The following is a 12,929-nucleotide window of genomic DNA, read 5'->3' as shown; positions in this document are numbered from 1 at the left end:
GTTGAACAGATAAGAAGAGAGCTAAATAATTGATAAGGGTGCCACCACGAAGACACAGATCTAAAAAGGTAGGCTTTAGCAAAGCTGTTATAAACGAGTCCTTGAGCTTTACTAAGAAGTAAAAACAAAGGTTTTATACAAAACATGCGGGACAGTGGACCACTTTTACACCTTCAATGCACCAACCCATATGTCACCAGTATTTAAATGAGGAAATTCTTGCGAAAGGTGTGCAATTTCGAATACTCCCTGTCCCAGGAGTACATCCCAGATACACCCTAGGAAAAGAACAATTTTCTATCAGATTTCGAAAAGCACCACCCAATTAGAATAAATTGCCACTAAGCTTGATTGGTAAAGTTCATAAGCAAACAGTAGTTCCAAATGGAAAACGCTGAATCCGTGGTTGCAAAAGAGTTCTTTTAATATGCCAAGAGAAACCAGCCAACGCGTTTCGTTCCGTCAAGCGGAACTTCTTCAGGGCTGTAAATTATAAAGTGAAACATACAAAAACCCGTGTAAGTAGCTTCCAACAAAAATTGTGTACCATAAAAACTATGTGCAATAACATAACATGACCAAAAGACAAATCACAGTTAAAAACATACTCCAAGTTAAAATAGCAGCATTCTCCTCTTAATACTACAGTTTATGCACATTTTCCAAAATCACTGTGCTGCAAATGCAATATCTAACGCAGGTCTCATTATAAACCCACGACGGGACCTGACCATCGGGGTAATTTCATCAAACAACGGTCATTTGTATCTTAATTTTATCAACTGTTTGTTATATGTAGGTACATCATCCATAAAGTATTTTTTGTGTGCAATTGCAACTAGCAGAACCAGCGTTGTCCTTGTTATTGTTAATAGTCGGAATTCAAACTTAGCACATATTTCCGCACCAAAAACATTTTGTTAAGCAAACAGGTCATTTCGTCTTTCATTGTCAGAGATTTTGGTATATACACCTCCTATGCCAATGGCGCAAAAACCATGCCACACGTTAAAGCAACAGTGAACGCTCTCCAAGTAAAAACTCTCTAGAGTAGTCTCAATAGATTTAAACCAATGGTATAACACTTGTCAATCTTTAGCAATCAATGAAGGAAATATTAGTATGATTCCTACCGCAATAATGTACACAAAGGTGGGGATATATTCCAATTCACAAAATCTGTTTGAAACAGGAGCCAAATCCTTCTATCTGAGCGTCCGATAGATATGATCTTCACCTAAGAGTACATGCAGCAAATAGGTGCCTGAGAGAAACAGATATTCAAATGTCCTAAATTGTTTGTATATGGAATAAAAACCAATTTCAGGTCTTTGTTTAGATAAAGAGATATATATATATAGGTATGTACCTTATGTGTTCACGAAATGTTGTTTTCAATAGGCGCTCACTTATCTTCACATCCCATTTTTGACGTATTATGTGTTCCACTGGGCCCAAGTGTTGGCCTACAACAGTTACGGAAATTAGAAGACAACAAAGAACTATCAGTCATGACGATATATTGAACCTGTCCTGACAGTATGTTATCACTCTTAGGGTATGAATCTAGGTACACCGTTACGTCTAATGGCCTACCTTCAAATAGTCTGACGTGCACTTTGTTGGCACCGTCGTGTATTCAGTTCCAATGGTCTAGAGTTGGCTCCAGATGTATAGTCGCATTGAGGTAATTACCTGCAAATCAATACGAGTATATATATTCATACCGAAAAGGTTACATGGCTAATAGTATCATTTTACTTATCCCAATCTCTATTACTACCCCTTTAAAGGCCAAAGGTTGGTTCCCCAGGGTATCGTCTTCAATATCCCTTATGTCTGTGACGATTACGGCAGGAAACTATGTTGCACCTCGCTACGTTACCATCCGTTTTAGTTGCACCTGATTCTAATGTTCAATCTGTAATGACACCAAACCCACGAGGGAAGTGCCCATATTATAGATACTTGTTGTTCCGAGTGTTAATCTATATCGGTAATGCATTAACACTTATTCCAAACTGAAGTGCATGTATCCGTAATGAAAACGACCTCAACGCTATTGTTTAGATAGCAAAAAACATTTATATTTAGATAACGTCCGGATGTGGACCCATACCGCCAAGATATTTAGGGACTGCAGTATAAGCCTACCGGAATGGGTCTAGGCCTAAAAAAAGGGGTCTCCTGTTAGTCTTACCTTTTGGGGTCGTATCTTTTTCCCCAGTTGGCGTGTTCACGGTCCGCGCGCCAAACACTTCCCGGCAGATTATCGGAGCCGGCCTCCTTCAGGCTGGTTGTAATGTAACCACACCCTCCTCACATGTGGACGAGGGAAAATCGCGCATCCCGAACCACTACTTCCTCGTTTAATACGGCCGCCATTTTAAACTAGTCAGTGGGGGTATATCACAGTATTTTGTAATAGGGATTGCAACGTATATCGGAAATCAAGCAAGCAGTAATATCTTAACATTCGTGTGAGTCGATTCCTGTGCAACTAAGTGCAATTATAGTATGTAGTGGAGTAGTGTGGCTCACTGGTTAGAGGCGGCAGACCCGAGAGCAGAGGACGGCCCGGGACGGGGGTTCGATTCCCGGCGCGGCAGGTTTCTGGACCAGGGTCAGCGGACTCGATAATTCTCTCGCCTCGGTGCCCACTCTGATCAGCGATCACACTCGGCAACTCTGGGCATTAGCTTGCCTCATCTTCACTAACGGCCCCACCAGACCGCCGGGGATGCCTGGTCTCACCCTGGAGATACCCATTAAGGGACCATCTCTCAGGGAAGCCAGGAAGGGTTTCGCAGCGGTCGAAGCGCCTTGGGACCCTACGGGTAAGTAGTGCGCTATATAAATGCCGATACATTTTCCGGTAGGCTTATACTGCAGTCCCTAAATATCTTGGCGGTATGGGTCCACATCCGGACGTTATCTAAATATAAATGTTTTTTGCTATCTAAACAATAGCGTTGAGGTTGTTTTCATTACGGATACATGCACTTCAGTTTGGAATAAGTGTTAATGCATTACCGATATAGATTAACACTCGGAACAACAAGTATCTATAATATGGGCACTTCCCTCGTGGGTTTGGTGCCATTACAGATTGAACATTAGAATCAGGTGCAACTAAAACGGATGGTAACGTAGCGAGGTGCAACATAGTTTCCTGCCGTAATCGTCACAGACATAAGGGATATTGAAGACGATACCCTGGGGAACCAACCTTTGGCCTTTAAAAGGGTAGTAATAGAGATTGGGATAAGTAAAATGATACTATTAGCCATGTAACCTTTTCGGTATGAATATATATACTCGTATTGATTTGCAGGTAATTACCTCAATGCGACTATACATCTGGAGCCAACTCTAGACCATTGGAACTGAATACACGACGGTGCCAACAAAGTGCACGTCAGACTATTTGAAGGTAGGCCATTAGACGTAACGGTGTACCTAGATTCATACCCTAAGAGTGATAACATACTGTCAGGACAGGTTCAATATATCGTCATGACTGATAGTTCTTTGTTGTCTTCTAATTTCCGTAACTGTTGTAGGCCAACACTTGGGCCCAGTGGAACACATAATACGTCAAAAATGGGATGTGAAGATAAGTGAGCGCCTATTGAAAACAACATTTCGTGAACACATAAGGTACATACCTATATATATATATATCTTTATCTAAACAAATACCTGAAATTGGTTTTTATTCCATATACAAACAATTTAGGACATTTGAATATCTGTTTCTCTCAGGCACCTAGTTGCTGCATGTACTCTTAGGTGAAGATCATATCTATCGGACGCTCAGATAGAAGGATTTGGCTCCTGTTTCAAACAGATTTTGTGAATTGGAATATATCCCTACCTTCGTGTACATTATTGCGAAAGGAATCATACTAATATTTCCTTCATTGATTGCTAAAGATTGACAAGTGTTATACCATTGGTTTAAATCTATTGAGACTACTCTAGAGAGTTTTTACTTGGAGAGCGTTCACTGTTGCTTTAACGTGTGGCATGGTTTTTGCGCCATTGGCATAGGAGGTGTATATACCAAAATCTCTGACAATGAAAGACGAAATGACCTGTTTGCTTAACAAAATGTTTTTGGTGCGGAAATATGTGCTAGGTTTGAATTCCGACTATTAACAATAACAAGGACAACGCTGGTTCTGCTAGTTGCAATTGCACACAAAAAATACTTTATGGATGATGTACCTACATATAACAAACAGTTGATAAAATTAAGATACAAATGACCGTTGTTTGATGAAATTACCCCGATGGTCAGGTCCCGTTGTGGGTTTATAATGAGACCTGCGTTAGATATTGCATTTGCAGCACAGTGATTTTGGAAAATGTGCATAAACTGTAGTATTAAGAGGAGAATGCTGCTATTTTAACTTGGAGTATGTTTTTAACTGTGATTTGTCTTTTGGTCATGTTATGTTATTGCACATAGTTTTTATGGTACACAATTTTTGTTGGAAGCTACTTACACGGGTTTTTTGTATGTTTCACTTTATAATTTACAGCCCTGAAGAAGTTCCGCTTGACGGAACGAAACGCGTTGGCTGGTTTCTCTTGGCATATTAAAAGAACTCTTTTGCAACCACGGATTCAGCGTTTTCCATTTGGAACTACTGTTTGCTTATGAACTTTACCAATCAAGCTTAGTGGCAATTTATTCTAATTGGGTGGTGCTTTTCGAAATCTGATAGAAAAAAAGTAAAAACAAAGGTGTTTACGAATTTAACTTCAATTGTAGAGAACGACTCAGATGAAACAGTGAGGAAATCGTACAGCAGTTGACCGGCAAAACGCTGGAATACAGGTACAAATAGTGACAATAGCGAATGGTAATACAAAAAGAGATAATATCTTAAAAGAGCAATGGAGCACTAAAATATAATTCTTTTTTGTTTTATATACACTTTGTAGATAAACAAAAGAGACAGAGCCCTGATGAGAACCCACAAAGTGATGAAACTGGGTTCGAAACGCGTCGGCATTTAAAACAGAAAGGCAATGAATTGCTGCACATCAAATGGCATTTAATAAGGAAAACATATGAAGTTGCTGTATACTGAACGATAAATTGTTTGGTGTTTACTTTGTCATTTGGTTTTAAATAGAATCAGAGACTATTTTTGTAAATATGTGTTGTATATCGATACAAGTCATTGTGATATGTGTAGTGTATATATATTTTCGTAATGTTGAATGTATATGTATTGATATAGTGAATATATGTAGTATGTGTTAAATGTGTTTTTTTCAATCAAGAAAGATTTAAAAATAATGAATTACAAAATAAAAGGTATCAAGTGGATATACTAAACAAACTATAAGAGTAATATTGGTTTGTTTTCCTCAATTGTGAGGAGATAAGAAATGTGAAGTTGGCAATCTCTTTTTGCACAAGCACTAGGGAGAGAGCAGAATGGTGCCATATCTTTGTAGGCGCTTTCCTGCTCTCTACCTCTCACACATCACAGCAACTTTGGGTGCTGCAATGCATTATGTAAACTTTTTTTATAATCTGGGCCTTAGTCTCTTTCACTCACTCACTCTAACTTGCATTCTCTCAGTTACTCATTCTCACTCATACTCACCCCAACTCACTGTTACTCACACACAAACATACTCCTGCTCACTGACTCTCATTCTCACTTGCTAACACACTTACACACACCCACTAATTCTGGACCCTGGTGTAACTGAACCTGCTGCACCATAGATAGCTACACCCATGATACGCTTCTACTCCCTCTCACAACCCCCAATCAATAACACATTGTATCACACTTATACTCCTTCACTCACAGCCTCGTACTCATTTTCACTTATTCATGCACACTCCTAAAACTCTGATTCTCACTTTCACTCACATTGACACTCTCAAATACATACACTTTCACTCAATCCCATTCACTCTCAATCACTCACAAACACACTCAAAAACACATACACAATCTCACAGAGAAATACATTTTTATTACACTTACTTCTACTTACTTAGCTGACAACTTGGAGGCTCCATGGCAGCAGCAAAGCAGAAATCTGGTGCTGGGCTTTGGAACTAGCAATCATGATTCCCAATGAGCAGCAAGGGAAGGATTGAAAAAGGGAAGACCCACCTCAATACCACTATCAACTTCTTGATAGGCAGGGCTACTGGAATTATGCGGCAGGGGAGGGCCAAATTATGTAGCAGGGTTAACTAAATTATGCTTGGGGTTCACAGGGGTGGGGCACAAAACCTGACTACGGCCCCTGCTTTCCTGGAGACGTCTCTGGAGGGAAATATCCTTTACATCGCAGTGATTACACCGCGATGCGTTTAGAATGCAGCCGTTACAAAGCAAGTTGTTACATCGACTTGCGCTGGATGGCGCTATAACCTAAGGAATAGTAAGATTTACTATCCAACACCTTCCCTACTGTACGTAGATATGTGTTGGAATAGTAAATCTTACTATTCCTAAGTCCAGCGCCCTACTGCGCAAGTTGTTGTAACGACTTGCGTTGTAAAAACTGCGTTCATTTTGATCGTATTGTAACATCACATATTCGTCTCTGGACTACCTCTGAGCTTGCTCATTATGTTGATAGTGTGAAAGATGTTATGAAGGACGATCATTTTGGCAAAATCCCTCGGTTTAGGAATTTGAAATCATAACTTTACTGCCTTGGGGTGTATGACTTTTCCAACTAAGGTTGCACTGAAAAAGAAATGTTGGGCACATGTTATGGCAGAGGAATTACAGAGTGCAGGCAGTTCTATATCGACCAGTGAATACATGAATATCAAGTCTGTAAGGGGGTTTGAGCCATTTTGGGATCTGGTGACTGTTACTTTACACAGAAATTTATATTTTCAGTTTCACATAGGCACTCTACCACAAAGGACGTTTACTTCTGGACAGATTGGCAAATGAGACACTCATTGTCCCATTTGCCATTTTGCAAAGGAGGGCATACCACGTATTGTATGTCTGTCTAGGCTATGTATCATCTCGTCACACTTGGCCTGCACCGACCTGCAGACTACTTGGAGTACGCACCCATCAAGAGGCCTTATGCATAGGATCCCCGTCCAGTCTTAGTCATTTCCATCTCTAAGTTTCTCGGTGCAATGTGGGTGCTTCGTAGCCAAGCCTTACATTGCCACGTCACTTGAATGCACTACAGTTTACTATGATTTTGCACTCTTCTGGCACCTCTAACTAACTATTTGACACAGTGGCATTGTCTCCTCTAAAAAAAGGCACTTTTTCGACAAATCTCTTTAAACAAACTGCTAACACAAGTATGAATTAACTGATCACTTTTTAGACAATGTTTGCATAATTGTATACCTTAATCCTGGATTTGTTTTATTCAATCAATCAATCAGTCAATTTGTAAAGCGCACTACTTACCCGCAAGGGTCTCAATGCGCTGAGGGGGTGGTGCCTCTACTGTTCGAAGAGCCAAGTCTTGAGGAGTCTTCTGATGGTGTGCCGGTCTTGGGTCTGCCGCAGGTGGGAAGCGAGGGTGTTCCAGGTCTTGGCGGCAAGGAAGGAGAAGGTTCTTCCACCGGCGGTCGTTGTATTATGCGGAGGACCGTGGTGAGGGCGAGGCTAGCGGAGCGGAGCTGGCGGGTGGGGGTGTAGAAGCTGAGTCGGTCGTTGAGGTATGCTGGTCCGGTGTTGTGGAGGGCTTTGTGTGCATGGGTGAGCAGCTTGAAGGTGACTCTCTTCTCAACGGGAAGCCAGTGGAGGTCTCTCAGGTGGGGGGTGATGTGGCTGCGGCGTGGGATGTTGAGGATCAGTCGTGCGGAGGTGTTTTGAATGTGTTGCAGACGTTGCAGGTGTTTGGCCGGGATCCCTGCGTAGAGTGCGTTGCCGTAGTCCAGTCTGCTGCTGACGAGGGCCTGGCTGACGGTTCTTCTTGTTTCGGTCGGGATCCACTTGTAGATCCTGCGGAGCATGCAGAGGGTGTTGAAGCAGGAGGAGGAGACGGCGTTGACCTGTTTAGACATGGAGAGGGAGGAGTCGAGGATGATACACAGGTTGCGTGCGTGGTCGGTGGGTGTCATTGCTGTCCCCAGCATGGTCGGCCACCAGGAGTCGTCCCAGGCTGCGGGGGTGGAACCGAGGATGAGGACCTCATTTTTGTCCGAGTTCAGCTTCAGTCGGCTGTTCCCCATCCATTCTGCGACGGCCTTCATTCCTTCGTGAGGGTTGGTCTAGGCGGTGTGTGGGTCCTTGGTGAGGGAGACGATCAGCTGGGTGTCGTCGGAGTAGGAGATGATGTTGTGGTGGTCCTGGCGGGTGACGTGGGCGAGGGGGGCCATGTAGAAGTTGAACAGCGTCAGGCTGAGGGATGAGCCTTGGGGTACGCCGCAGATGATGTCGGTGGCTTTGGCGCAGAAGGGGGGAGGCAGATGCTCTGTGTCCTCCCGGAGAGGAAGGATGTGGTCCAGTTGAGGGCTTTCTCTCGTATTCCGGCCTCTTGGAGACGTGTCTTTAGTGTGGGATGGCAGACCGTGTCGAAGGCGGCTGACCGGTCCTGGAGGATGAGGGCAGTTGTCTCACTGCTGTCTAGTTGCATCCTGATGTCGTCTGTGGTGGCGATGAGGGCTGTCTCGGTGCTATGGTTTCTTCAGAAACCGGACTGGGAGGGGTCCAGGATGTTGTTGTCTTCGAGGTGTTGGGTCAGTTGTGTGTTGACGACTTTCTCTATGACCTTCGCCGGGAACGGGAGTAGGGAGTGGGCCGGAAGTTCTTGAGGTCATTAGGGTCTGCCTTGGGCTTCTTGAGGAGGGCGTTGATCTCGACGTCCTTCCAACCTTCCGGGTAGGTGTCTGTCTCGAAGGAGCAGTTGATTACTTTCCGGAGTTGGGGTGCGATGATTGCATCTGCTTTGTTGAATATGTGGTGTGGGCAGGGGTCTGATGGGGATCCTGAGTGGATGATGTTCATGGTATTGCGTGTTTCGTCATTGTTTACGTTGGTCCAGGCTGTCAGGTGGTTGGATTGGGTGGTGATCGCCGGATGGGTGGTGTCTGGCGTAGTCGGTGTGGTTGTGGTGTTGAAGCTGTCATGGATGTCAGCGATCTTGCGGTGGAAGAAGGTGGCCAGAGAGTCGCATAGTTATTGTGAGGGTGGGATATCGTTGGTTATGGCGCTTGGGTTAGAGAGTTCCTTGACGATGCTGAAGAATTCTTTGCTATCATGTGCATTGTTGTCCAGGCGGGCTTTGAAGGAAGATCTCTTGGCTGATCTGATGAGGTGGTGATGTCTGTGGGTGGTGTCCTTGTGGGCTGCGTAGCTGTCCGATGTTTGTTCGTGGAACAATTTCTTTTCCAGATTCCGGCAGGTACGTTTGGACATCTGGAGTTCTTCGGTGAACCAGGCAGCTTTCTTGCTGGTGCCACTGTTAGATGGATTCTTGAGCGGGGCGAGGGTGTTGGCGCTGTCGTCGATCTAGTGCCTGAAGTTGCGGGCGGCGGTGTCTGAGTCGGTGGGGTCGGTGGGTGGGTTCTGGGCAAGGGTGTCAGCAAGCTGGTCCTCAGTGACCTTGTTCCAGCAGCGGCAGGGAAGCTGTTGGGTGTGATGGTGCATGGTGGGTTTCTTGTAGGTGTAGTGGATGCAGTTGTGATCCGTCCAGTGGAGTTCAGTGGTGTGGTCGAAGGAGATGCGGGTGCTCGTGGTAAAGATGGGGTCAAGCGTGTGGCCGGCGGTGTGGGTGGGTGCGGTGATCAGTTGTCTGAGGCCGAGGTTGGCAAAGTTGGCGGTCAGGGTGGCGGAATTGGTGTCATTGTTGTTCTCGAGGTGGAAGTTGAGGTCCCCGAGGAGGATGTAGTCCGTGGATGGAAGTGCGTGGGTGCTGGCGAGGTCTGCAATGGAGTCGCTGAACTGTGGCCGCGGTCTGGGGGGGTCTGTAGATGAGGGTTCCTCTGAAGGTGGTGTTTGGGGTCAGTGTGGATCCGGACGTGTAGGTGCTCGGCAGTGCTGAGGATGTCGTCTGCGTGAGTGGAGACCTTGAGGGAGGACTTGTGGATGATGGCTATTCCTCCTCCGAATCCGTTGGTGTGGTCTCTGCGAGAGATCTTGTAGCCATCCGGGATGGCTATTGCGATGTCCGGTGCCGAGGAGTCATTCCACCAGGTCTCGGTCAGGAAGGCAACGTCTGGGGCGAAGGTGTCGAGTAGGTCCCAGAGCTCGACGGCGTGTTTGCGTGCGGAGCGGGTGTTCAGGAGTATGCAACAGAGGTGGTTGGGTCCGGTTCTTGGTGGTTTGGTGGTTCTGTTGCAGGTGAAGCTGCAGTTGCGGCAGGAGAAGGGTCTTTGGGTACGCTTCGGGGCAGCCTGGAAGCAGGTGTGATGTCGTCCGGCGGTGAGTGTGTGACGGGTGCTAGTGTCGTAGCAGAGTCTGGCATCGTGGTGGTCGCAGGGTCCAGGGGTTCTGGAGCTGGGGGCGGTCCAGATGCCTTTGGCGCGCCAGCGGCGCGCCCGCTGCGCGGCCTTTATAAGAGGGGGAGAGGGATGGAGGAGCAGCTGGGAGGCGGGATCAGGGTGGCACATCAGAATGCAGGGAGGCAAGGCCGCAGGGACGCAGCGGCGGGAAAGGACGGTGAGGATCAGCCGGAGAGCACTGGGGGAAATTCAAAAGGAGGAGGAGAAAAACAGTTAGCAGGCAGTAGGGCGGACAAAACAGGGAGCAGGAACCAGGAACACAAGTCACGAGGCACAAACAGCTGGTAGCCGTGTAGTGGCGAGGAGAGCGACCTGCCTGCGAGCAGGGTCAAAGGTCGCTCCTTCAGCCACTGCGTGGCATCCATAAGAGCGGGAGAGTGATGGAGGAGCAGCTGGGAGGCGGGAGCGGGGTGGCAAATCGGAATGCAGGGGGGCAGGGCCGCAGGGTCGCAGCGGCGGGAAAGGACGGCGAGGATCAGCCGATGAGCACTGTGGGGAAACCCAAAAGGAGGAGGAGAAAAACAGTTAGCAGGCAGTAGGGTGGACAAAACAGGGAGCAGGAACCAGGAACACAAGTCATGAGGCACAAGCAGCTGGTAACCGTGTAGTGGCGAGGGGAGCGACCTGCCTGCGAGCAGGGTCATAGGTCTCTCCTTCAGCCACTGCGCGGCCTCCATAAGAGCGGGAGAGGGATGGAGGAGCAGCTGGGAGCGGGGTGGCAAATCGGAATGCAGGGAGGCGGGGCCACAGGGACGCAGTGGTGGGAAAGGACGGGCGGATCAGCCGGTGAGCACCGGGGGAAACCCAAAAGGAGGAGCAGAAAAATGTTAGCAGGCAGTGGGGCGGACAAAGCTGGGAGCAGGAACCAGGAACACAAGTCACGAGGCACAAGCAGCTGGTAGCCGTGGCGAGGGGAGCGACCTGCCTGCGAGCAGGGTCAAAGGTTGCTCCTTCGCCACTGTGCAGCCCCCTTAAGAGCGGGAGAGGGAGGGAGGAGCAGCTGGGAGGTGGGAGCGGGGTGGCAAATCGGAAAGCAGGGGGTCGGGGCTGCAGGGACGCAGCGGCGGGAAAGGACGGCGAGGATCAGCCTGTGAGCACCGGGGTGAAACCCAAAAGGAGGAGGAGAAAAATAGTTAGCCAGGCAGTGGGGTGGATAAAACAGGGAGCAGGAACCAGGAACACAAGGCACGAGGCACAAGCAGCTGGAAGCCGTGTAGTGGTGAGGGGAGCGACCTGCCTGCGAGCAGGGTCAAAGGTTGCTCCCCTAATAATGAAATATGAATGTTTTATGAATTGCAGGTTTTTACAATGTTCCTACCTTTATGGAACAGGTAGGCGAAATATAGTATTTAGAACTGACTAAATTATGGTGCAAGAAAAGGCAAATTATGCATTACAATGTGCCATATTTTATGATAGTATACGTTCAAAATGTTGTCATTTTTACACTTGATAACACTTTCTGGGCATAGGTTACACCTCTTTGATGCCAATTTAACACCTAAATATAGCAATAAGCAACAGAAAGGTGACCAGTCAACCTTTGCAAAGGAACTTGCGCTACACAGCAACACATGTCACTGAGTTTTTAGTAAATTTTTTACAGTTTGAGCTAGAAACAAAATCTTTTTTGTTACAATCTGGAGATTATGCAGCAGGTGAGGAAGTATGTAGCAAATGCAGCAAAACTATATTTATGTGAAAAATGCAGCACAATCGCTTATTCCCAGTGGCCCTGTTGATAGGACTAAAAGCATAGGCCTGTAAAAAGCTGGTATAAAACGGGGGTAAAGCCCCTGCTGCACTTTGTGTCTTCAGGGATGCATTGATGTGTAATCTGACCACCCATTTCAGCAGATAAACTGTGCTTCCTGAGACATGTGCAGTATGTTTGCTAAATAAAATGGATTGTGTCCGTATTGGGGGATCACAGTTGAACTACGCCCCTTAGACATTTTACAGTCCACTTCCCGTAAAGTCCTTGTGTGCCTCTTGTTCTTTTTTGTTTAGTGGACAGACACATAATAGACTGAAGAGGTGGGACAGAATGATACTGTGGATAGACAGCACCTGCCACTTCTACTAAGAATGCTTTCTGCCACAGCAGCTTGCCTCTCCCCAGATGGCTCTGCCCTTGTGTGTTTTACCTCTTGATTGCCCTTATCATCTTTACAAGTGGCAATTGGTGATTGGAAAACCTAATGCGAAAGGGAGAACAGTGCTTGCTTCAAATCCAAGACACATTCATATCTCAAAGGATCCAACCCAGTAAGTGTAGTCCCATGGGTTAACACACCTACTTCAGAGACATTGTCCACCTTACTCAACCTGTTTTAAAACTCAAACTTGGTGCTCAGAGGAAGAGTTCAAAATATTATGTTTTTTTCGTTAACTTTGCTTTACTGCTCAGGCCCACTCTTTCCTTCCTATGTGCTACAGTGCAGTTTTGTCT

Source organism: Lissotriton vulgaris, chromosome 7 (genome assembly GCF_964263255.1).
Source record: "Lissotriton vulgaris chromosome 7, aLisVul1.2, whole genome shotgun sequence".
NCBI lineage: Eukaryota > Metazoa > Chordata > Amphibia > Caudata > Salamandridae > Lissotriton > Lissotriton vulgaris.
Note: the sequence above shows the minus strand (reverse complement) of the source record.